Raw genomic sequence first — 24,421 nt, 5'->3', positions numbered from 1 at the left:
AAAAATATCTATATTTAAATAAAAACAATATTAACTTTATAGAAGTAAATATAGAAATATCTATATATAAATAATGACAATATTAACTGTATAAAAGTGTAAATATAAGTATGTATATATAAATAACAACAATTTTAACTGTATAGAAGTATATTTTAAAAATCTATATATAAACAGCAATATTAAAAGTATATATATAAATATCCTTATAAATAACAATATTAAAGTATATATAAAAGTATCTATGTATAAATAACAATGTTAACTCTATAGAAGTATATATAAATATATCTATATACAGTATGAATAAGAATATTAACAGTATAAAAGTATATATAAAAATATCTATATGAAAATAAAACAATATTAACTGTATAGAAGTATATATAGAAATGTTTATATATAAATAACAATATTAACTGTATAAAGTGTATACATAAATATCTATATATAAATAACAATATTAACTGTACAGAAGTTTTTTTTTTTTAAATCTATATATAAACAACAATATTAAAAGTATATATAAAAATATTTTATAAATAACAATATTAAAGTATATATAAAAGTATCTATGTATAAATAACAATGTTAACTCTATAGAAGTAAATATATCGATATATAAATAACAACAATATTAACAATATAGAAGTGCATATAGAAATATCTACATAGAAATAACAACAATATTCACTGTATAAACACATAGATAGATAGATAGATAGATAGATAGATAGATAGATAGATAGATAGATAGATAGATAGATAGATAGATAGATAGATAGATAGATAGATAGATAGATAGATAGATAGATAGAGATATAAATATAACAACAATATTAACTGTTTAAAAGTGTATATAGAAATATCGGTGTATAATAACAATATTAACTGTATAGAAGTATATTAGTATATAAGAATAGAATAAACTCATGTGTGTCACAATAAGTGTCCGTGTGAAACACAACAGTGGAACCAATGTTTAACGGCACCGGAATTAAGGAAACGAAGCTTCGATTTTTTGAAAATTGCCATCGAATAATTTTTAAATGGATTAATCTTCTGACTTGACTAACCTGATGTTTCCATAAATCCCATAATGATGGTGTTAGCGTGAATGTAAAGGCGCTCAGTGTTCGTACTGACAACCCGGTCCACGCCACCTCAAAGTTGAAGCACAGATCAGAGGAACGTTCCGAGCGGGACGTGTAATGAATTGGCATCTGTCTGGGTCTGCGTCTGTTGGACGGGGTCCACTGGCTCTGGGGGGCTTTGTTTGTCCAAAGTCCCCTTGAAATGTTTGGTGAGACTGTAATTAGCGGCGCTGGGCTTCGTCTGAGACGGGCTTCACTGGCGACACGTTCGTCTGTTCTCTGTCCTTCCCTCGTGTGTTCCTGCACACAGTCAACTCCGACAAAATGGTAATTAATATTCCCCTCCATTGTTTAAGACGAGAGGGGGCTCCAGAGCCAGGAACCGAAGGAGACGCTGCCAGAACGTCCACCCTGGAGACGGATTTAATAAGCAACTGAGTGATCGGCACCGGTTCTAGAAATAGAAAGGCTTTGGTTCTGACTTGTGCAGTAGATGTTTGTGCTTACAGGTGGTTCATTAGGTTTACACTGCACCTACAACAGGTTCTGTTCTGCTTTTTTCCAGAATATGGGGGCATGTGGGACGGAACCCCCAAGAACCAGTACAGTCAGATGGTCTATGAGAACGGAGAACCCTGTTGGCAGGGGGGTTCACGGAGCACCACGGTGAGAACCAGCAACACAACACAACATCAGGCAACATAACACAACACAACACACATCAAAGAACCAGTAGAACCTGGTCTATGAGAACGGAGAACCCTGTTGACAAGACAACACAATCCAACGCAGCACAGTACAACACAACCAGTGTTGGGAGTACTGTGTTACTAAAGTAATGCATTACAGTAATAGATTACTTTTTGCTGTAACACAGTAGTGTAAGGCATTACTAATCAATTTTCAGTCATCTTTTACTCGGTACATGTTCATTTGCGTTACAACACACTTTTCACCCATAGTTTAACCCTGTAAAGCCTGAACCGTTAAATCATTGACACAAAATTCCAGTTCTTTGAAACTGGAGCCTTTATTGGTCCTTCTGAACAACCAAAAAATGTTTTTTCAAATATCAATTTCCATGTATGAGCTTGAATTTTGTATCATATTGATACATCAGGTCTCAATGCTGAAACATTGTTATTTTTGAACAAACAAAAACATAATATAACACAAACATGTCTAACAAATTGGTAATTCTTTTTCAAAAATGACAAAGTTCTTCCTCCTTCCTCATTAATGACATTCTTGTAGTGTCACTGGAAAGGCCTCTGGTGAATGAATTCCTCCCCCTGGTGGATTATCTGTGTATTGCATGTATCTAATTGTATACATCAGGTTTTTCAAGAAAGAAAAATATCACACTGATCATGTAGAGGGTTTCAAAACTCATATATCAAACATGATACTTTTGGCCTTATAGGGTTAATTGCTCAAATGAAAAAATATACCCAAAAAAACAGCAAGACCATGAGACTTTAAGGAATCAAAAATGCAGCAGGAAACTTCTGTTCCCTGTTGGTGTTCAACCAGTGGGTGACGACGCCCCCTATTTGAACATGGAAAATGTTGAAAAAAAATGCAAGTGTTCCTGCTGGAATTCAAACATCAGAGACTGTTGCGTTACTTACTGCGCCATCCGTCCACATGTAATTTGTGGCACAAATTTATGTGTCCCAAGGCTCTCATATTTGTTGTACTGGGGGGGGGGTATTTTTTGACTTTGGACAGTCTGTATGTAACTCAAAAGGAATACAGGAGTCATGTAACACATTACAATTCTGAGACAGTAATATTATAAGATAAGGAATTACTTTTAAATAACAGTAACAAGTAATCTGTAATGTATTACACTTTGGAAGTAACTTGCACAATGGGGTGGGGGGGGTGTCTACTGCACATGCACCATTTATGATGAGAGTCTGTATGAAGCTCAGAAGTACAGGAGTCGTGTAATGCATTACAGTTGGATAGATAGATAGATAGATAGATAGATAGATAGATAGATAGATAGATAGATAGATAGATAGATAGATAGATAGATAGATAGATAGATAGATAGATAGATAGATAGATAGATAGATAGATAGCAGCTAACGTGGCTAAATAGCTAATTTAGCCTTTTGTTACTGACATAAAACTTTTTCATTAGCTTGAAATCAGCTATAATTGAAAGTAGCATTAGCATTATTTCTGGTAGATGATTAATGCTAATATAATATGATAATATGATAGATAGATAGATAGATAGATAGATAGATAGATAGATAGATAGATAGATAGATAGATAGATAGATAGATAGATAGATAGATAGATAGATAGACAGACAGACAGACAGACAGACAGACAGACAGACAGACAGACAGACAGATAGATAGATAGCAGCTAACGTGGCTAAATAGCTAATTTAGCCTTTTGTTACTGTCATAAAACTTTTTCATTAGCTTGAAATCAGCTATAATTGAAAGTAGCATTAGCATTAGCGTTATTTCTGGTAGATGATTAATGCTAATATAATAGATAGATAGATAGATAGATAGATAGATAGATAGATAGATAGATAGATAGCAGCTAACGTGGCTAAATAGCTAATTTAGCTTTTTGCTACTGTCATAAAGCTTTTTCATTAGCTTGAAATCAGCTATAATTTAAAGTAGCATTAGCATTAGCATTATTTCTGGTAGATGATTAATGCTAATATAATATGATAATATGATAGACAGACAGACAGACAGACAGACAGATAGATAGATAGATAGTAGCTAACGTGGCTAAATAGCTAATTTAGCCTTTTGTTACTGTCATAAAACTTTTTCATTAGCTTGAAATCAGCTATAATTGAAAGTAGCATTAGCATTAGCGTTATTTCTGGTAGATGATTAATGCTAATATAATAGATAGATAGATAGATAGATAGATAGATAGATAGATAGATAGATAGATAGATAGATAGATAGATAGATAGATAGATAGTGTATAAACAGTATTACAGCTGAAGGTGTAAACAGTTGTTGTGCTGTAATTTGACGCTCATTTCCCAGGATCCTTTGTTCACCTCTGGTCGTGACATCAGAGGACTGTGTGAATCTCATCCCTAATCCCATTTCGGTTGCGTCGTTCTGTTAATCAACTCCATCTTCCCAGCGTTCCTTCCTCTTCCAGTCACATTTACGCGGTCCATTTCCGTTTTTTTTTTTTTTTTTTTTTTTTTTGTGCGAACATTTGCTCAATTAAAAATGCAGCACTTTTAATGGTGTCATTTTCGGGGCCTCCTCCTTCAAATCAGAGTCAAATAAATGTCGTTTGCAAATGTGCGTCTCCGTTCCATCCAGGGGAAGCTTTGAAAAGACTAAATTGAATTCCTTTGATACGACCTCCTAACCGCACGCAGTGGGCATAAATGAAGGCTCGTCAGAAGTTGACGCTCATTATATTTGAGATGCTGAAGCCGGCGTTGGCTGAGCGCTCTCTCCTTCTGCGGTGAAAACACTCCTCTGCTTCTCTTTTCTACTTCAGCTCCAACTACCTCTGATCTATTGTTTCAGCGCTGGATCTCCAACTAATCCAGACTGGAGTAGCCGTGTGCAGTGCATGCTGGGAGTGTTCGGGGGAAGGTTGAGCCAAATCCTTTCACTTATTCATTCAATTCAAAGTTCAGGACTGTGACGATTCCACGCGGACAGTGAACACATCGCTGGGTTCATGTCTAAAGCAGCCTCACAACTACGTCATCCTCTGGAACATTCATTCACCAGTTAAACATGTGGAGGTGGATCAGTGACAGCAGGTTCATTTGTACTGATCAGACACTTTTTCTGAACTTCTGTTTTCATAAAATGGCCTTTGAAGAACATCTGCACCGTCGGTAAATAAAATGGAATATTTTCACCGAAAAATGCAAAACAAAGAGGATAGTATCAGAATAAATCATGAAAAAAAGAGAACAATTCCATCCATCCATCCACCCTTCCTTCCTTCCTTCCTTCCATCCATCCATCCATCCATCCATCCTTCCATCATCCATCCATCCATCCATCCTTCCTTCGTTCCTTCCATCCTCCCATCCATCCTTACTTCCCTCCCTCCTTCCTTCCATCCATCCATCCATCCATCCATCCATCCTTCCATCATCCATCCATCCATCCATCCAACCTTCCTTCTTTCCTTCCTTCCTTCCTTCCTTCCTTCCATCCATCCATCCAACCTACCTTCCTTCCTTCCATCCATCCATCCATCCATCCAACCTTCCTTCCTTCCTTCCTTCCTTCCTTTCATCCATCCATCCAATCTTCCTTCCCTCCCTCCTTGCTTCCATCCATCCATCCATCCATCCATCCAACCTTCCTTCCTTCCTTCCATCCATCCATCCATCCTTCCTTCCTTCCATCCATCCATCCAACCTTCCTTCCCTCCCTCCTTCCTTCCATCCATCCATCCATCCAACCTTCCTTCCTACCTTCCTTCCTTCCATCCATCCAACCTTCCTTCCTTCCTTCCTTCCTTCCATCCATCCAACCTACCTTCCTTCCTTCCATCCATCCATCCATCCAACCTTCCTTCCTTCCTTCCTTTCATCCATCCATCCAATCTTCCTTCCCTCCCTCTTTGCTTCCATCCATCCATCCAACCTTCCTTCCTTCCTTCCTTCCATCCATCCATCCATCCAACCTTCCTTCCCTCCCTCCTTCCATCCATCCATCCATCCATCCTTCCTTCCTTCCTTCCCTCCCTCCTTCCTTCCTTCCATCCATCCACCCATCCATCCAAGCAATGATGGTCAGAGCTCATAGCCTATCGGCCAGTGAGATATAGAAGTGGGCGGTACTTTCACTGGAGGAGAACTCAACTAATTCAAAGTCCATATCTGTCTTCCAATCAGTGATCAACAGGAACTATGTTCACATCTGTAACCATTTACATGTTATAACCCATCAAAACATGGACCAGATATGGTTTATTTAGTTGATTTTCATCAATTTCTTTCATTATATATGTCATTTTTGACCTTTTTGATGTTTATTTTGTTACTTTTCCTCAATTTCTTTCAATATTTGCTTTATTTGTGGGGGTTTTTTTGTGTTTATTTTGTTAATTTTCCTCCATTTCCTTCATTATTTGCTCCATTTTTGTTGTTTTTGTGTCTGGATCAGCACTTATGTTGTTCTGAAATACATGTGGTTTTTTTTATATATATATACCTCCTTGATTGATTGATTGAGTGATTGATTTTCATTAATTTATTTATTTATTTTGCCTCTTATGGGTAAGGAACCAAATACGGTAACTTCACTGACCTTGATTTTCTACATGACAATGAAAAATTCGAAAAATTTCACAAAAGTAACCAAGTCTTGTTATATCCTCCAAAACCACTCTCAGGTTGAAGTTTTGAATCTCCTGAGTATTTCTCTGAGTGGTCTATAAAGGGTTAATATGTCACAGATGTTCATTAGACACTAAATGCTGGAACAAAAGGCTGCATTTTTAATCCCAGTCCAGGATGAACCCAAATCACCAGTTGTACCAGAACTGAAACTTTAGCACAATAATACCTGTCAAGTTCCCATCTCCCTCCCTCTCCAGGTGCCTTTGTTCGGCAGAAGGATTCTCTTTACAGGGTGCCGTGTGATGTGAGAGGTTGCTATGGAAACCGCCTAGAAGTAAAATAAGTTGCTTTTCCCTTCTACACTCTCACAGAGGGCGTTAAAGTCACCCATTAAAGTCATGACAATGGTAATCACATCCTCCTGTGTACTGTTCGCACCGCGTGGAGCGACAGCGGCCATGTCCCATAATGCCACGGTGTCCAGCAGCCATGGCATTACTTCGGGTTCTTGGTTGAATACTAATTCAGGACGCACAGTGGTTTTTGAGAAGAAACTGGAAACAAACGGTGGAAGTGGAAGCAGGGTTAGTGTCATTCATGGGTGGGACAGACCTGAACGTAGCCTCGTTTATGCTCGATGTTAGCATTAATTATTTTGTTAATTATACTCAATTTCTTTCAATATTTGCTTCATTATTCAGTTTCCTTAATTATTTGTTTCATTTTTGTCCTTTTTATGTTTATTTTGTTCATTTTCCTCAGTTTCTTTCATTATTTGCTTCATTATTCAGTTTCCTTAATTATTTGTTTCATTTTTGTCCTTTTTATGTTTATTTTGTTCATTTTCCTCAGTTTCTTTCATTATTTGCTTCATTATTCAGTTTCCTTAATTATTTGTTTCATTTTTGTCCTTTTTATGTTTATTTTGTTCATTTTCCTCAGTTTCTTTCATTATTTGCTTCATTATTCAGTTTCCTTAATTATTTGTTTCATTTTTGTCCTTTTTATGTTTATTTTGTTCATTTTCCTCCATTTCTTTCAATATTTGCTTCATTTGTGTTGTTTTTGCTGTTTATTTTGTTCATTTTCCTCCATTTCTTTCAATATTTGCTTCGTTTGTGTTGTTTTTGCTGTTTATTTTGTTAATTTTCCTCCATTTCTTTCAATATTTGCTTCGTTTGTGTTGTTTTTGCTGTTTATTTTGTTCATTTTCCTCAGTTTCTTTTATTTGCTTCATTGTTCAATTTCCTTCATTATTTGTTTAATTTTTGTCCTTTTTAATGTTTATTTTGTTCATTTTCTTCCATTTCTTTCAATATTTGCTTCATTTATGTTGTTTTTGATGTTTATTTTGTTAGTTGTCCTCCATTTCTTTCATTATTTGCTTCATTATTGTTCAGTTTCCTTCATTATTTATGTAATTTTTGTTCTTTTTGGTGTTTATTTGGTTAATTTTCTCCCATTTCTTTCATTATTCGCTCCATTTTTTAAAAAATTGTTTTTGGTGTTTATTTTGTAAATTTTCCTCAATTTCATTCATTATTTGCGTCATTTTTGTCCTGTTTAATGTTTATTTTGTTACTTTTCCTCAATTTCTTTCAATATTTGCTTCATTTTTGTTGTTTTTGTTGTTTTTGTTGTTTTTTTTTAATTTTCCTCAATTTCCTTCATTATTTGCTTCATTAATGTTCAGTTTCCTTCATTATTTATGTCATTTTTGTCCTTTTTGGTTTTTATTTGGTTAATTTTCTCCAATTTCTTTCGTTATTTGCATTTTTTTTTTTTTAGTGTTTTTGGTGTTTATTTTTTAAATTTTCCTCAATTTCTTTCATTATTTGCGTCATTTTTGTCCTTTTTAGTGTTTATTTTGTTACTTTTCCTCCATTTCTTTCAATATTTGCTTCATTTGTGTTGTTTTTGCTGTTTATTTTGTTTATTTTCCTCAATTTCCTTCATTATTTGCTTCATTTGTGTTGTTTTTGGTGTTTATTTTGTTAATTGTCCTCAATTTTTGTCATTATTTGCTTCATTATTGCTCAATTTCCTTAATTATTTGTTTCCTTTTTTGTCCTTTTTATGTTTATTTTTGTTAATTTTACTCCATTTCTTTCAATATTTGCTTCATTTGTGTTGTTTTTGGTGTTTATTTTGTTAACTTTCCTCAATTTCTGTCAATAGTTACTTCATTTGTGTTGTTTTTGGTGTTTATTTTGTTAACTTTCCTCAATTTCTGTCAATAGTTACTTAATTTGTGTTGTTTTTGATGTTTATTTTGTTCATTTTCCTTAATTTCCTTCGTTATTTGTTCCATTTTTGTTGTTTTTGTGTCTGGATCTGCACTTATGTTGTTGTAATGTCCTAAAAGTGATGTTCTAATATTCTGAAATACATGTTCCCTTTCCATTACATGTGGTTTTTATATATACTTCCTGGATTTATTGATTGATTGATTGATTGCCTCTTATGCGTAAGGAACCAAATAGGGTAACTTCATTGACCTTGATTTTCTACATGACAATAACAAATTCGAACACTTTCACAAACATAATAAAGCCTTGTTCTGTCCTCCAGTATCACACTCAGGTTGAAGTTCTGAATCTCCAGAGTGTTTCTATGAGTGGTCTATAAAGGGTTAACATGTCACACATACTCATTAGATCGCTGCGTCATTCGGATAATTCCTCCTTCAGACTTTATTTCCACGTGTTGGATCAGACCTGAGTCAAAGCTGCGTCGGCGTCTTCCCTCGTCTCTGTTTAGTCGGATAAAACTGAAACGTCTCTGGACTGGACCTCTCCTCACTCACCACCACAACTTTTCTGTCTTTGTGCTTTTCTAGGTCTTCAATTTCTTTCATTCTTTACTGGATTTTTGTTGTTTTTGGTGTTTATTTAGTTAATTTTCTTCAATTTCTTGCATTGTTTGCTCCATTTTTGTTTAATTTCCTTATTTATTTGTGCCTTTTTTTGTCCTTTTTAGTGTTTGGTTAATTTTCCTCAATTTCTTGCATTATTTGCTTCATTAATGTTCAGTTTCCTTCATTATTTATGTCATTTTTGTCCTTTTTGGTTTTTATTTGGTTAATTTTCTCCAATTTCTTTCGTTATTTGCTCCATTTTTTTTTTAGTGTTTTTGGTGTTTATTTTTTAAATTTTCCTCAATTTCTTTCATTATTTGCGTCATTTTTGTCCTTTTTAGTGTTTATTTTGTTACTTTTCCTCCATTTCTTTCAATATTTGCTTCATTTGTGTTGTTTTTGCTGTTTATTTTGTTTATTTTCCTCAATTTCCTTCATTATTTGCTTCATTTGTGTTGTTTTTGGTGTTTATTTTGTTAATTGTCCTCAATTTTTGTCATTATTTGCTTCATTATTGCTCAATTTCCTTAATTATTTGTTTCCTTTTTTGTCCTTTTTATGTTTATTTTTGTTAATTTTACTCCATTTCTTTCAATATTTGCTTCATTTGTGTTGTTTTTGGTGTTTATTTTGTTAACTTTCCTCAATTTCTGTCAATAGTTACTTAATTTGTGTTGTTTTTGATGTTTATTTTGTTCATTTTCCTTAATTTCCTTCGTTATTTGTTCCATTTTTGTTGTTTTTGTGTCTGGATCTGCACTTATGTTGTTGTAATGTCCTAAAAGTGATGTTCTAATATTCTGAAATACATGTTCCCTTTCCATTACATGTGGTTTTTATATATACTTCCTGGATTTATTGATTGATTGATTGATTGCCTCTTATGGGTAAGGAACCAAATAGGGTAACTTCATTGACCTTGATTTTCTACATGACAATAACAAATTCGAACACTTTCACAAACATAATAAAGCCTTGTTCTGTCCTCCAGTATCACACTCAGGTTGAAGTTCTGAATCTCCAGAGTGTTTCTATGAGTGGTCTATAAAGGGTTAACATGTCACACATACTCATTAGATCGCTGCGTCGTTCGGATAATTCCTCCTTCAGACTTTATTTCCACGTGTTGGATCAGACCTGAGTCAAAGCTGCGTCGGCGTCTTCCCTCGTCTCTTTTTAGTCGGATAAAACTGAAACGTCTCTGGACTGGGCCTCTCCTCACTCACCACCACAACTTTTCTGTCTTTGTGCTTTTCTAGGTCACTCTGACATGTGGAACGGAGACAGGCCTGCGATCGGTGAAGGAGCCCAGTAAATGCCAGTACATCATGGACTTCCAGACTCCTGTGGCCTGTCAGCCGGTGCTGAAGCAGCGGGGCGTGCACAGTGAACTGTGACCCATCCTCACTGCTCTACCCTACATTAAACACCCCCCCCCCCCGTCGGCTCGCCTGCGGTGACAGGCCGGGGTCCTGAGGGTCCCCTCTGACATCTGTGTTGTCAGAACATATACGCTTCCAAAAAAAAGTCCAGCTAAGGCCGGACTCCAATGTTCACACACTGTTTTAATCCACTTCTGTTTTCAGTCGGTGACGCCGTGGTTTAGACCAGCGGTTCTCAACTGGTCCGGCTTCAGGACCCACAGGCCACAACCCAAACTGATTACAGTTAAACTTCTCAAATGTATTGAACCCATAAAGACCAAAACCATCTACTAATTTAAAACATTTAATAATTTCTAAACCACTAAACCTATTAATGCGTTTTAAAAAAATCGGTGTAAAATACGGTTTGTCATCTTTTCGTGGTCATCAGATATGACCCATTTGGATGTTCAGAGGCTCTGTAGTTACCGTGGAAACACCGTCATCTTCTACAACATTGATTCACCAGTAAAACCCATGAAGTTGGATCAATGACAGTGGATGGAGACACTGGGTTTATGTTCAGTTAATGATATATTTAGTTGAGAAAGTCCATTTTTCTTCAGTTTTCTCTGTTTTTGATATAATAACCCTCAACTTCTTAATCTGAGCTTTTATGAACTTCTACATAATGAGTGAATTAAATATAGGAAAATACCTGATTTTCAGTGAAAAAATACCAAATGCAGAAGATAATATTACAATAAATGGTGACAAATCACTTAAGGAAGGTTCAATGTAGAGAAAAATTCATTTGGGAACTGACACAAAAGTGAGACTGGGTTAAAATTAACTTAAAACAAACTCATAAAAGATGCTGTAATTACTAATACTAAAACTAAGACCTGAAAACACACGAATTTGTGCGTGACAACACAACTAGACGTAGACATACAACTTAGAAATGTTTCAATTCAAGCCAAAAAATCTGAGCTGAGATTAATTTTATAAAACATTAACCGACAATTCCAGTTGATGATCAGATGTGTAAATATTTGTTGTAAAATACATTTTGTCATCTTTTCATGGTCATCAGATATGACCCATTTGGACGTTCAGAGGCTCCGTAGTTACCATGGAAACACTGTCATCTTCTACAACATTGATTCACCAGTAAAACCCATGGAGTTGGATCAATGACAGTGGATGGAGATGCTTTTTTAAATTTAGATTCTGTTATTGATATCTTTGCGAAAAAGTCACTTTTTCTTCAGTTTTCACAGTTTTTCTCTGTTTTCAGTGAGAATACATGATTTTCACTGAAAAAACACAAAATACAGAGGATAATATTATTTAAAAAATGGTGATAAATCACATGAAAAAAATTTAAAATACAGAAAAATTTATTTGGAAAGTGCCACAAAAGTAGCTCTTGGTCTTTATGGGTTAAAAAAAAAAAAAAAAGGTTTGTTTTGAACCTGAGATAATACAGAATATCACAGTATGAAAACACAAGACGAATTTAACCCATAAAGACCCAAACACACACCATCGACCAAAACCATCAACTGATCTAAACTGTTTAATACCTGTTGATCCATTAATCCTATCAATACATGTAAATAATTGGTGTAAAATACAGTTCATCATCTTTTCATGGTCATCAGATATGACCCATTTGGACATTCAGAAGCTCTGTAGTTACCATGGAAACACCATCATCTTCTGCAATACTGATTCTCCAGTAAAACCCATGGAGTTGGATCAATGACAATGGATGGAGATGCTTGTTTTTAGATTCTGTTATTGATATCTTTGCGAAAAAGTCGCTTTTTCTTCAGTTTTTCTCTGTTTTCAGTGAAAGTACGTGATTTTCACTGAAAAAACACAAAATACAGAGGATAATATTATTTAAAAAATGGTGAAAAATCACTTGAAAAAAGTTAAAATAGAGGAAAATAAATCTGGAAAGTGCCACAAAAGTAGCTCTGGGTCTGTATGGGTTAAAAAAAAAAAAGATGATTTATTTTGAACTTGAGATAATACAGAATATCACAGTATGAAAACACAAGACAAATTTAACCCATAAAGACCCAAACACACACCATCGACCAAAACCATCTACTGATCTAAACTGTTTAATACCTGTTGATCCATTAATCCTATCAATACATGTAAATAATTGGTGTAAAATACAGTTCATCATCTTTTCATGGTCATCAGATATGACCCATTTGGACATTCAGAAGCTCTGTAGTTACCATGGAAACACCATCATCTTCTACAACACTGATTCACCAGTAAAACCCATGGAGTTGGATCAATGACAGTGGATGGAGTTGCCTGTTTTTAGATTCTGTTGTAGGTATCTTTGCGAAAAAGTCACTTTTTCTTCAGTTTTCTCTGCTTTTCATGTAATAATCCTCAACTTTAATCTGAGCTTTTATGAACATCTACATGATCAGTAAATTTAATATAGGAGAATACGTGATTTACACTGAAATAACAGAAAATACAGAGGATAATATAAAAAAATGGTGAACTATCACTTGAAAAAAAGTTAAAATAGAGGAAAGTTAATTTGGCAAGTGCCACAAAAGTAGCACTGGGTCTTTATGGGTTAAAAAAAAATACAGAATATCACAGTATGAAAACACAGAAGACGAGTTTAATAATGAACCAAACTGACCAGCAGGTGGCGACGCTAAAGAGGGAAATATTCCCTTTAACAATAGATTAGGTACATTTTAACCAAAACCAAAAATGTGCACTCGATTAAAAATAAAAAGTGCATTTTAGCACTTATTCAAGAATTAAGCACAAGAGTCGCTTTTCCGTTGGACATCTGCGCAAAAGTTTACAGATACTTACTAAACGTCGACAAAACAGAAGTGCGTGATGTCGGTTTTTCCATTAAATCACAAATGCGATGATTTGTTTATTTATTATTGTGAGATGACACGACAAGTCATTCCATAAAGATGTTGACAATCATAAATATGGTGTTGATTTACAGATATATTATTATTATTATCATTATTATTATTATTATTATTATTATTATTATAATTATATATTAGCCCTCTATTTCGTACTAAATTAAAAAATGACTGGGTTTCCTGGTGTGTCCACACATACCGCGACATGTTTCTTCTTCTTCTTCGCTTGTTGTAACGTACATCAACATCCATTTTTTTAATTCACCTGACTCTAGCTGCGAACAAAGGTCTTTCCATTACAGTTTTGCGTGATATACCATTTGCACTATGCCCGAAAAACCACCTCTTGCCAGCACAAAATGAGACTTTTGGCGAAATTGTCGTTTTTCCATAAGGTAAATTTTTAACGTAATGTAACTTGCGCAATTTGAGGGTCAATGGAAAAGCGACTACTGAGGTTTTTTTCGTCAGTGTCGGTAAAACCATATCTGATGTTGTCGTTGTCATGGCTGAGTTTCACTGCGATAGAAATAGAATCTTTTAGGTCTTCTTTTGTTCTGTGAAATATCTGATGTTAATCATCATTACAGCGCATTACCACCACCTACTGTTGGGGAGTGGGAATCAACTCCATAAAAAATAAAGCACAGGGTTAGTTTCCGAACATTGTTTTTTGCCCAAAGGTCCGCAACGCACTGAAAACAGGTTTGCGACCCACTTTTTGGTCACGACCCACCAGTTGAGAATCACTGGTTTAGAGCGTATGCTACAGATAAATATATCAAAGTTTAAGTCTTATTGAATTGTTTACTTTTTCGTTCTCCATTTGTGGTAAGTATTTGACACAACAGTATATTCGTTACAGTGTCAGGTGTTGCATTTAAAGCCCCGATAGATTATTACGTAGATGAAGAGCAGCTAGATTAAGTACAAATCAGATGCAGTAAATGTATCTACTGTAGATAATAACTACTTCATAAGCACAAATATTAGGACCATGGCTATTTTATTAAAGCCTTACTTAAAATCTTTTACTGCTTACGTTACATGTGTGGTGCAGTCGGAGGTGGTTGTTTATTTTATCTTTAAAATGAACAACCATCTGAGTTGGTTTTATCCATGATTAGAGCCAATTCACTGATTTCTGCGTAAAGGATTTTGTTCAGTTTTCCCCCAAAAAATCCTTATTTTTGCTCCTGAGTGAATTAATGTCCCCCGCAGCAACATTAGCTACTATTAGCTTAAACAAGGAGTTAGCTAACGTCAATAATTAACCAGCTCTGAGCACAAAAACAGACTCCGAAACAAACTTCACATAAGAACACGAGAATATATGAACATTACGGGGTCTAATGTGACATTTGAGCGTTCTTATGTGATTATAAGTCATGTGAATCTTTTTAGCTTCTCTTAAGTTAGTGCTAGCTGTTGTTGCTGCTGTAGAGGAGCAGAAATGGCGCCCTTTGGATTTTTTTTGCGAAAACAGAAATAATTGAATCCAGATCCTCTGCGTAGAAGTATGTTATCATGGACAAGTCAAAGAATGTGTTCATTTTTAAGGTATTTTACAATGTGTTCACACTTTGAAAATAAAAACACATTGAACGTACATTTCTTCACATATAAGACCCTCGTTCTTTTTTTCTGCAGTAACAGTTTTGCTTGATACTACAGTCGCGGAAAAACTTATTAGACCATCAAAAGTCATCAAAAACAATGGTTATGCGATCAAGTACTAACTCCTGAGTGTATCATGTGACTAAAACAGACAGAAAAGAAAACATGGAATGCCTAAAAGCACTGTTTTTGTCAGTACAATGCCATAGATATGTGTGACGTATTACTGTGTGATAAAGAAGGAGGTTGATGTGTGAGGAAATGAATGAATGGATGTTGATATGTGAGCAATGCATATAGGGATGGGAATCAATAAGAATTTAACGATTCCGATTGCATTATCGATTTTGCTTATCAGTCCCATTCCTTATCGATTCTCTTATCAATTCTCATTGGGTGAGGGAATAAAAGAGTACAAACAGGTGTAAAAATCCAAGGCACTCTCTTTAAACATTAAAATGCCTTTATTAGCAAGGCATGGTCATATCTAGACCTAAAGGTTAGGTTTAGATATGACCAGTGAGAAGCATTCCTTCCCAAACATTTTTTAGTACAAACAGGTGTGTTTGCATTAACGGTCTTTTATATTTCCATCGTTTGGTGAGGTGGGGGGTGTTACAGCGATTGTGAAACTAAAGACGTTTTACAAATTCCTCTATTGCCGCACTTCTTCTTCGTGGAACTGGTTCGACTCTGCTCATCTCCCATTGTTGTGCACCTCATTTCCTTTCCCCTACCTTTGGAAAATTTTATTTGAGGAGGTACGACATTTGTTGCCCGCACCGGAACCGGAACTGGTGTTCACTCTGCCGCTAGATTCACAAGGGACGCTAGGTAGCGAATCAAATACGTGACATTCCTGTAAATGAATCCCATGCTGTGGACAAATGTTTGAACACACTGGAGGGATTCCACCCTTTTGAAGACATGGAAGCTTTGACAGTGTTCCAGTGGACCTGGTGTCGTCTGTTTAGACCGTTTCTGTCTCAACACCATGTTGGCTACGTTCTGACCAAAACAATGCAGCGTACGTGTGACATCATTGAGCATGCGCAATGAAGGCCGAATTGATAAGCAGAATCATTAAGCAGGCAGGTAAACGATTCCAAGGAATCAAGCCACTGGGATCCAGTTCTCAAAAAGAACTGGTTCTTGATGCCCATCCGTAGATGCATATTTTGTTTTTATTATATACTTTTATAGTTATTATTACTGTTTATTACTATTACTATTTTTGACTCCGTATCCTGATAGTGCACCTAAATTTCATTGTACATTTTGTATAAAGACAATAAAGTATCTCATCTTATCTTATCTATTGATGTAAGTACTGAAGTGATTTTGGTTATTATCAACAAAACCATGGAAAATTACTAGATATCAGCTCTGAAATTAAACTCTTATGAGCTATTTTTGTTGTTATCATTATATTTGTCCAAATAAATGTACCTTTAGTTGTACCAGGCATTAAAATGAACAAGAAATTGAAGAAAACAAGGGTGGTCTAATAATTTTTTACGCATCTATATGTAAAATTCTCATAACAAGCACACAGTAAAAAAAACCAAAGTGTTTTCAAAGCTAAAAGAACAGACTTGATATAATAGTGTCACTTGTGTTTCTCCATAACATGTTTGTACACTTACAGCTACAATTATATAAAGGCTTGCGGCAATTTAGCGATATTTTTACACCTTCAACTATTATTAGAAAACCGTTGTATAGTTGAGTGCAGCATTTCTTGATTTCCCAACATTCTGCCAGCGTTCGCAGTCTGCTTCGAACTGAGCTCAGTATCTGTGATGTTGTTATGTAACAGATTGTGGAGTTTCTGCAGCAGAGCCCTGTGCTCATTAAGGGGGAGCTAAATCAGCTGTCAGGTATCCAATAGGCTGCCTGATATATTCCTACCCTGCTGGGGCAGCTGGGTGGCTGTTTGCCTGCTAGCGATGCAATAGCCTGAGGCCCTGTAGCCCAGGGACTGCTGCTTTTTATTTATCCCACTTCAGCTCCCATCCACACTCTGGATCTGATGGCAAATCTATCTGTTTGCTTTCACATGCAGCGTTCAGAATGATGGTCAGGTTCATTCAAGACGCCAACCAATCAGACGGCGACAATCGTCCTGAGTGCGTTTTAGCATCAAAAGGCCTAATTCAGAGACGTCAGACTCATTTTAGGTCAGGGGCCACATTCAGAACAATTTGATCTTAAGTAAAGTAAGAATATAATAACCTATAAATGATGATTTCAAATTTTCTTCTTAATATAAAAAAAAACCCAAAAAAAACAATAAAATGCGAACAAGTGGTGCCAGGTGCAACAAACCCCGCCCCTTGCACATATTGTAGCTTATGTTGGCATCGATTCAGCTGATGTCATCATGTCAGTTGTCTCTATATATGTGCCAAGTTTGAAGTAAATTGAAGTAAAATTGATGTTCTATCTATAAATTTTTGTTCCAAATTTTCTTCTTGATTTAATGTGAAAAAAAAAAAAAAGCAATAAAATGTCAACAAGTGGTGCCAGGCACAACAAACCCCGCCCCTCGCATGTTTTGTAGCTTATTTTGGCATCGATCCAGCTGATGTCATCATGTCAGTTGTCTCTATATATGTGCCAAGTTTGAAGTAAATTGAAACAAAATTGATGTTTTTATAGACATGTGAAATTTCACCCATTCTAAGTGAATGGGAGAAAAAAAGATTTGAAAATTCATAAAAAATTTGAACTTTGACCTACTTTTCGCAAAATGTAATGAGATCTATTCCGAGTCACTGGTAACGTATAAACCAAATTTGGTATGAATTCAACCAATAGTTTTGTTGCTAGAGTGTTAACAAACAAACAAACAAACAAACTGAACCAAAACAATACCCCTTGCCTACCTTTTGGGGGCCAGGGTAATAATAGCATAGTAGCAAGGTTATTATCGTTAACGAAAACTAACAAAATGATGAAAACTAGAATTGTAAAAACATTTTCGTCAACTGAAATAAATAAAAACTATAATTAAAAGAAAAAAACGATAACTAACTGAAACTGTATTGTGTGCTTAAAAAGCTAACTAAAACTTACAAAAATTAAAGATAAAATTCCCCTCATTTTCGTCTTTGTCAATGTTGAATTGATACGAAATCAACTTATTTCGCTCTAGCGATTTTAGCTAGCGGCACCATACGACACTTCACGGTCCGTCACTTCTCGTCACTTGTGGTTCAGAGTCGTCTTCTGGTCCCCACTCTACCTGGAAACATGGAGACTAAAGCAGCAGAGTCCTGTCTGGGATTTATTTGAATACGACGGAGAAGAAGAGAAAAGATATGAAAAAATAAAATTAATGCTAAAACTAAACTAAACCTAAGCATCTACAAAAAAACGAAAACTAATAAAAACTAACAAACCTGCTCTAAAAACTAATTAAAACGAACTGAATTAGAGAAAAACAAGTCAAAACTAAATAAAACTAAACTATAATGAAAAATCCAAAACTATTATAACCTTGCATAGTAGTCTATTGACCCTTTGCACATTACATCACGCTCTGTTCGTGCCGCAAACGAGCGTCATGACGGACGGTGGAAGTGCCGGATTGTACACTGGACGGCAAACCGGCTAATATTTAACTTTAATATTTAATCTGAACATTCTCGTTTTTGTTCGTTTTTTACCCTGCTTTACACGTCCAGCGGTCCCACACAATAGTTCCACCCATGGTTTCAGCTGGTTCCAAACAGAACCTGGATCTGATGGACCTGATATTACAGATAGAACAGGCTCTGTTTGTGTCCATAGCATATTAGCTCCACCAAATGCTAGCTAGGTGGTAGACTGGGTTAACTACTACTGTCATAAGTACCTTCAATATTAGCTCTGCTGTTGTAGTGGCTGCCTTTGTACCAGCTCCACTATGTTCTATGAAATACTGTTATTGTCATTCTGCTGTTCCATATGTTCTAGTGGTGGAACTGTATATATAACTGTGTGTAGATAGTAGAAAGGCAGACACTTCAACAACAGAGCTAATACTGTAGGATACTGATGATAGCCACTGACATTGTTACACAGTGTTCGTTCATTAGAGCTGCTTTTGGTTCCAGTCTGTTTGAGTTTGGATGGCATGATGGGGGAAACATGTTGAAAACATACACAGCTAGCTAGCTAACGTTAGCTGTATCTTTCCTTTACCATTATGAGATACATTCCTCTGCCGTGAGCGCAGTACAGCGACTCCGTAATCTAACCTGAGACTAAGAAATGGTATCATCCAGACTTCAGTCTGCTTTTAGATCAGCACCTGTGTATGGGGACACTCCATGTAGAACAGAATGGGACAGACCGTGTGCTTTAAACTCCAGTAGACTGGAGGATTTTGCTAGATCCATAAACACATCAGGAGGGAGAAGGTATGGGTCTGTAGCTAGCCCTGCTATTGCTAGCTTCTCCAAATAGCATTCTTTCTGCTGTCCAGTAAGGTGAGTCACTTCGCAGGACAACTTCAAAACTATATTTTCAGTGCTGGTAGCCATAATCTGTTGCTCATTTGTTTGTTTGTTGTGTTGTTTTTGCCGTCCACCATGGGCTGAACCCCTAGTCACGTGATAACTGTGATGTTTGTGCAAAGGGTCAATAATTAAGGACAACTCCAAGTTTTTCTCTTTGTTTTAGTGCAAAAAAACCCTTTAACTTATGAAAATATTTTCATTTACAAACTATCCAAACAAAGAAAATTTAATAACCTGAAAAAATTTAAATTTCATTAGAAAAATTATTAAACCTCAACTTATCATTTATACACGTGTATTATAGAATGGGTCTACAAAGGTACAAAACATTTAGTAACAGGCAGAATATTATTAAAATTTAGTGATGGGGACGAGACCACCTATGTCCAGACTGAGTCTTTGAAAGGTCGAGACCAAGTCAAGACAGAGACTGTCAGTTTTCAAATGCAGTCGAGACCGAGTCTTTCAGGATTCAAGACCGAGTCGAGACCAAGACCATAAAAACAATTCAGTTTTCTTAACCATGATTTAACATCACTCCAGTTAACATTCAACAGTGAGGCCTGCAGACAAAGCCGGACTGGGAATTGTTTATATATATATATATATATATATATATATATATATATATATATATATATATATATATGTATATATGTATAGCCGAATATAGAGCCAGTGGGTCACTTGGGCATTTTCGGAAATTTGTCGTGACATGCATAGTGGGAAGCAGACCTCTACGCAGCTGCAGTAGCAGCAACAACAAACATGTCGACCAAGTGAAAGTGAGTGCATGGAACTCCACTTCCCAAAATGCACGTCACGGCAAATTTCCAAAAATGCCTGGGTGACCTACTGGCTCTGTTTGTAAACAAATGGATTGTTTATGGTGGAATACACTCTGAAATTGTTCACAGTGAGGGAAGAGATCCAGATGCGTAATCACAGAAAGACTTACAGATTCATGACACTTAGACTATGACTGGGGTTTTACAGATTTGATGAAAAACTGGTGACAGAAGTCATACACAGCTTTAAGTTCTTACATCAATATCTATGGAATTGTACTGACAAAAACAGTGCTTTTAGGCATTCCATGTTTTCTGTCTGTTTTAGTCACATGATACACACAGGAGTTAGGACTGGATTGCATAACTATTGTTTTTGATGACTTTTGATGGTCTCATCATTTTTTCATGGACTGTAGGTAGCTGGGATAGGCTCCTGCACCCCCATGACCCTCTTGAGGACAAAACGGTTCAGAAGATGAATGAATGATATTATATAAAACGAGTTCAACACCCTTGACTAGGGATGGGAATCGATAAGAATTTAACAATACCAATTCCATTATTGATTTTGCTTATCAATCTGATTCCTTATCGATTCTCTTATCGATTCTCATTGGGTGAGGGAATAAAAGAGTACAAACAGGTGTGTTTGCATTAGCTGTCTTTTATATTTCCATCTCTGCGCAAAAAATACACCATATACAGTATGTACAAATAATAATAACAGATGACGGCGGGTCTGGTTCGGGGGGGGGGGGGGGGGGGGCAGGCATGCAGTGAAAGTAAAACTAAAGACACTTTACTAATTCCTCTATTGCCACATTTCCACTACATGGAACCAGTTCGACTCTGCTCGTCTTCCGTTGTTGTGCACCTCATGTCCTTTCCCCTACCTTCAGAAACTTGTATTTGAGGGGATACGACGTTTGTTGCCCGCACCAGAACCAGGCCCGGTATTCACTCTGCCGCTACGTTCACAAGCGCCGCTAAGTAGTGTATCAAATATGTGACATTCCTGTAAATGAATCACATGCTGTGGACAAATGTTTGAACATATTGGAGGAATTCCACCCTTTTGAAGACATGGAAGCTTTGACAGTGTTCCAGTGGACCTGGTGTCGTCTGTTTAGACCGTTTCCGCCTCAATGCCATGTTGGCTACGCTCTGACCAAAACAATGCAGCGTACACGTGACGTCATTGCGCATGCGCAACGAAGGCGGAATCGATAAGCAGAATCGTTAAGCAGGCAGGCAAATGATTCCAAGAAATCGAGCTACTGGAATCCAGTTCTCAAAAAGAACCGGTTCTCGATTCCCATCCCTGGTCAAGGCTAAGTAAAAGATTGTTGTAAAATGGCTACAATCTGAAAATGAGGCACTTTCTGAGCAGATATATAACTCTATATATTTTACACACTCAATAATCAGCCATCATCGTACTCATTGAATCACTGATTCTTGTGATTTTTTTTTTTTTTTAAGAAAATACAACAAATAAAACACTGATCTCCATGTCCTTTGTACCACCCTCTGATTGGTTTTCACTCCAGGAATGAGAGCAGCAAATAGCTTTTCGTGAATGTCATTTGGCACACATCCCCGTTGGTTTTCCACAACCAACAAGATGAAAGTGAAGAAGGAGAAAAAAAACCAACACATCTTCCATCAGTCAAAGTGCTTCAGGGGGCGTGTCCTATCCAGCTGCTCTCTGGTTTTGATTGGCTGTCCAAAAAAAAAGGGGAGTAGGGGGCGGGGCTTTGAGGCAATCTGTGTAGTACCAGATTGTTTCCACAAGGATGACGCACTGACATCAGCACTCTAGAAAAAACAGAAAGACAAAGGAAGAAAAAGAACCGGTTCTCGATTCCCACCCCTACCCTTGACTGTTACTATCTTTAGTGTAAGTTTTGCATCGAAGGTCCAGATTGGACACCCAGGTGGGCCGGTTTTGGACCACGAACCATATTTTCGACACCCCTGTCCTAATTGATCAGCTGCTTAAACAAAGGCTGACCCTCTATGTCTAAAATCCGTTTTGGCTTTGCATCTAAAGGGAACAAAACAATACCAGTGTTATTTTGATCTCTCCCTGGTTCTGCATTTTAATTTAAGCAACAGATGCCAAAGCTGATGCCAGCAAAAAACAGCAAACCCTCGTAGGCTCCAAGTCTCACAACAGCTGGAAATCCTGCCAATCACGCAGACAGTGTCGAGAGCAGCACTTGAACGCCTCACAAGACAGCGCCGCATCACAGGCATCTGGAGGAAACTTTGTATTGCGTCACTGCCATATGGCGACTGTAAAGAGCTTTTCCTGTTCGAGACTTGAACAAAACCCGCATCCGCAAAGGGAGCGGTCGGACAATCTGCAGGGGATCAACAACTCCTCACTTTACTCAACGATCATCGTGTGTTAAATCACTCACATGCTTCACCCAACACAGCGTGGGTGGGAAAGAAGCAGTTTGAACTGGACGCTTATTTGGAGGGAAGGGAAAAGAAACTGCTAGCGTTGTGGATTTGTGCGCCGACTGGGCATTTTATTATTCTAACCTTTATTTAATCAGGAAAAAGCTGATTGAGATGAAAAATGTCTTTTTCAACAGTGTTCTGGCCAAGACAGCAGCAGAAGTTACACAAAATAAAAACCCCAGCCATAAATCCACACTAAAAAATCCACACTACAAACAAAAAGTTGAGGATATTTTTAATTTTTGGGCTTTTTTTTTTTTTTCAGTTGGGATTCTTGCACGGGGCTTTTTACTTTTTTTGTGTGTGAATTGAATTAAAACACATTTCTGTAATGACCAGACAGACAGTTTTATTTCCAAATGGCAAAAATTACAAAACAAATCCCCCCCCCCCCCCCCCCCCCCAAAAAAAAAGAAATATCCTTAACTTTTCGTTTGTAGTGTACATAAAACACATTAACAGTCAGTTCTAAAACCAGACATAAAACACTAAAGAAGAACATACATGTAAAACAAAAGCATCTCAAAGCAGAACCCGAATCAATCAATGAGAAAAACATCTACATCCAGGTTTGCCCATTTATTTAAAACGACTTTGAATGTGAGACCAGTTCCTTCTGTAGGTTGTTCCAGGCAGTAGAACCAGAACCTTTAAAAATCTTTCTTTCCCGGTTCAGTTGTGACTTTTGAAACTCAGATACAGATAACAGATTCTGGGACCGGAGACTGTAATTATTTAAGTCATTCCAACAGACGTAGACCAATAAATATGATGGAAGTGGACCTAAAATACATTTATCAATATTAGAATACTCGTGTTTCAGCCTGTCCATCCAACTCGAGCGTATAAAAGACAATGATGAGTCCGAGTTCTGAGGTCCAGGACTGGAGTGGACCCCTTTTTCAGCCCGGGAGTTTCATGCCCAAACCACTTTTGAATAAATGAAACAGCAGCTAGCTCTTCCAATGCCTTTTCATTGGTTTTAAGCTCAGGTATATGTTGTTAAGTTCACAGAAAAACCTTCACTTTAACAATATTTACTTATGTACAGGAGCAATGAATTGAAATTAAAATTGCATTTTTATTCCCAACAGAGAGGTGCTCAGGGTATATATGTGTCGAGGCCCAAAACGGAATCTGGCCCGATTCAGAATCGGGCCGGCCCAGAATGGAATTCTATTCTAGGCCGGCCTAGAATGGAATCCTGCTGCTATAATGTTATTTTTGTACCATGTTTAATGCAAATGATCCATAATTCCATAATTTGTCATAATTTTACATTTTCGGTCTTACATACCTTGAGTAACTATTGTCAATTTCAGTCGATTTCACTGTACCATATATTGGTGGGGAGTACCACTAGGTTCTATTTGTAAATAAAGTGTATTATAGTTTACAATTAAAATGTTGTTTGTTTCATTTTTTTTCACATATTTGCAAATTCCATGTATTGAT

At 36.5% G+C, this 24,421-nt stretch overlaps 1 long non-coding RNA gene across 1 annotated transcript; it reads left to right on the top strand.

The window, feature by feature from the left end:
* Positions 1-1,665: 1,665 nt before the first annotated feature.
* LOC115438229 (uncharacterized) lies at positions 1,666-10,931 on the top strand. Its single transcript, XR_003938051.1, has 2 exons — positions 1,666-1,760; positions 10,538-10,931. It is a non-coding gene; the product is annotated as an uncharacterized LOC115438229 (long non-coding RNA).
* Positions 10,932-24,421: the final 13,490 nt, after the last annotated feature.

Source organism: Sphaeramia orbicularis, chromosome 18, assembly GCF_902148855.1.
Source record: "Sphaeramia orbicularis chromosome 18, fSphaOr1.1, whole genome shotgun sequence".
In the NCBI taxonomy this organism is placed as follows: domain Eukaryota; kingdom Metazoa; phylum Chordata; class Actinopteri; order Kurtiformes; family Apogonidae; genus Sphaeramia; species Sphaeramia orbicularis.
Note: the sequence above shows the minus strand (reverse complement) of the source record. Positions and strands in the feature narration are given on the sequence as shown.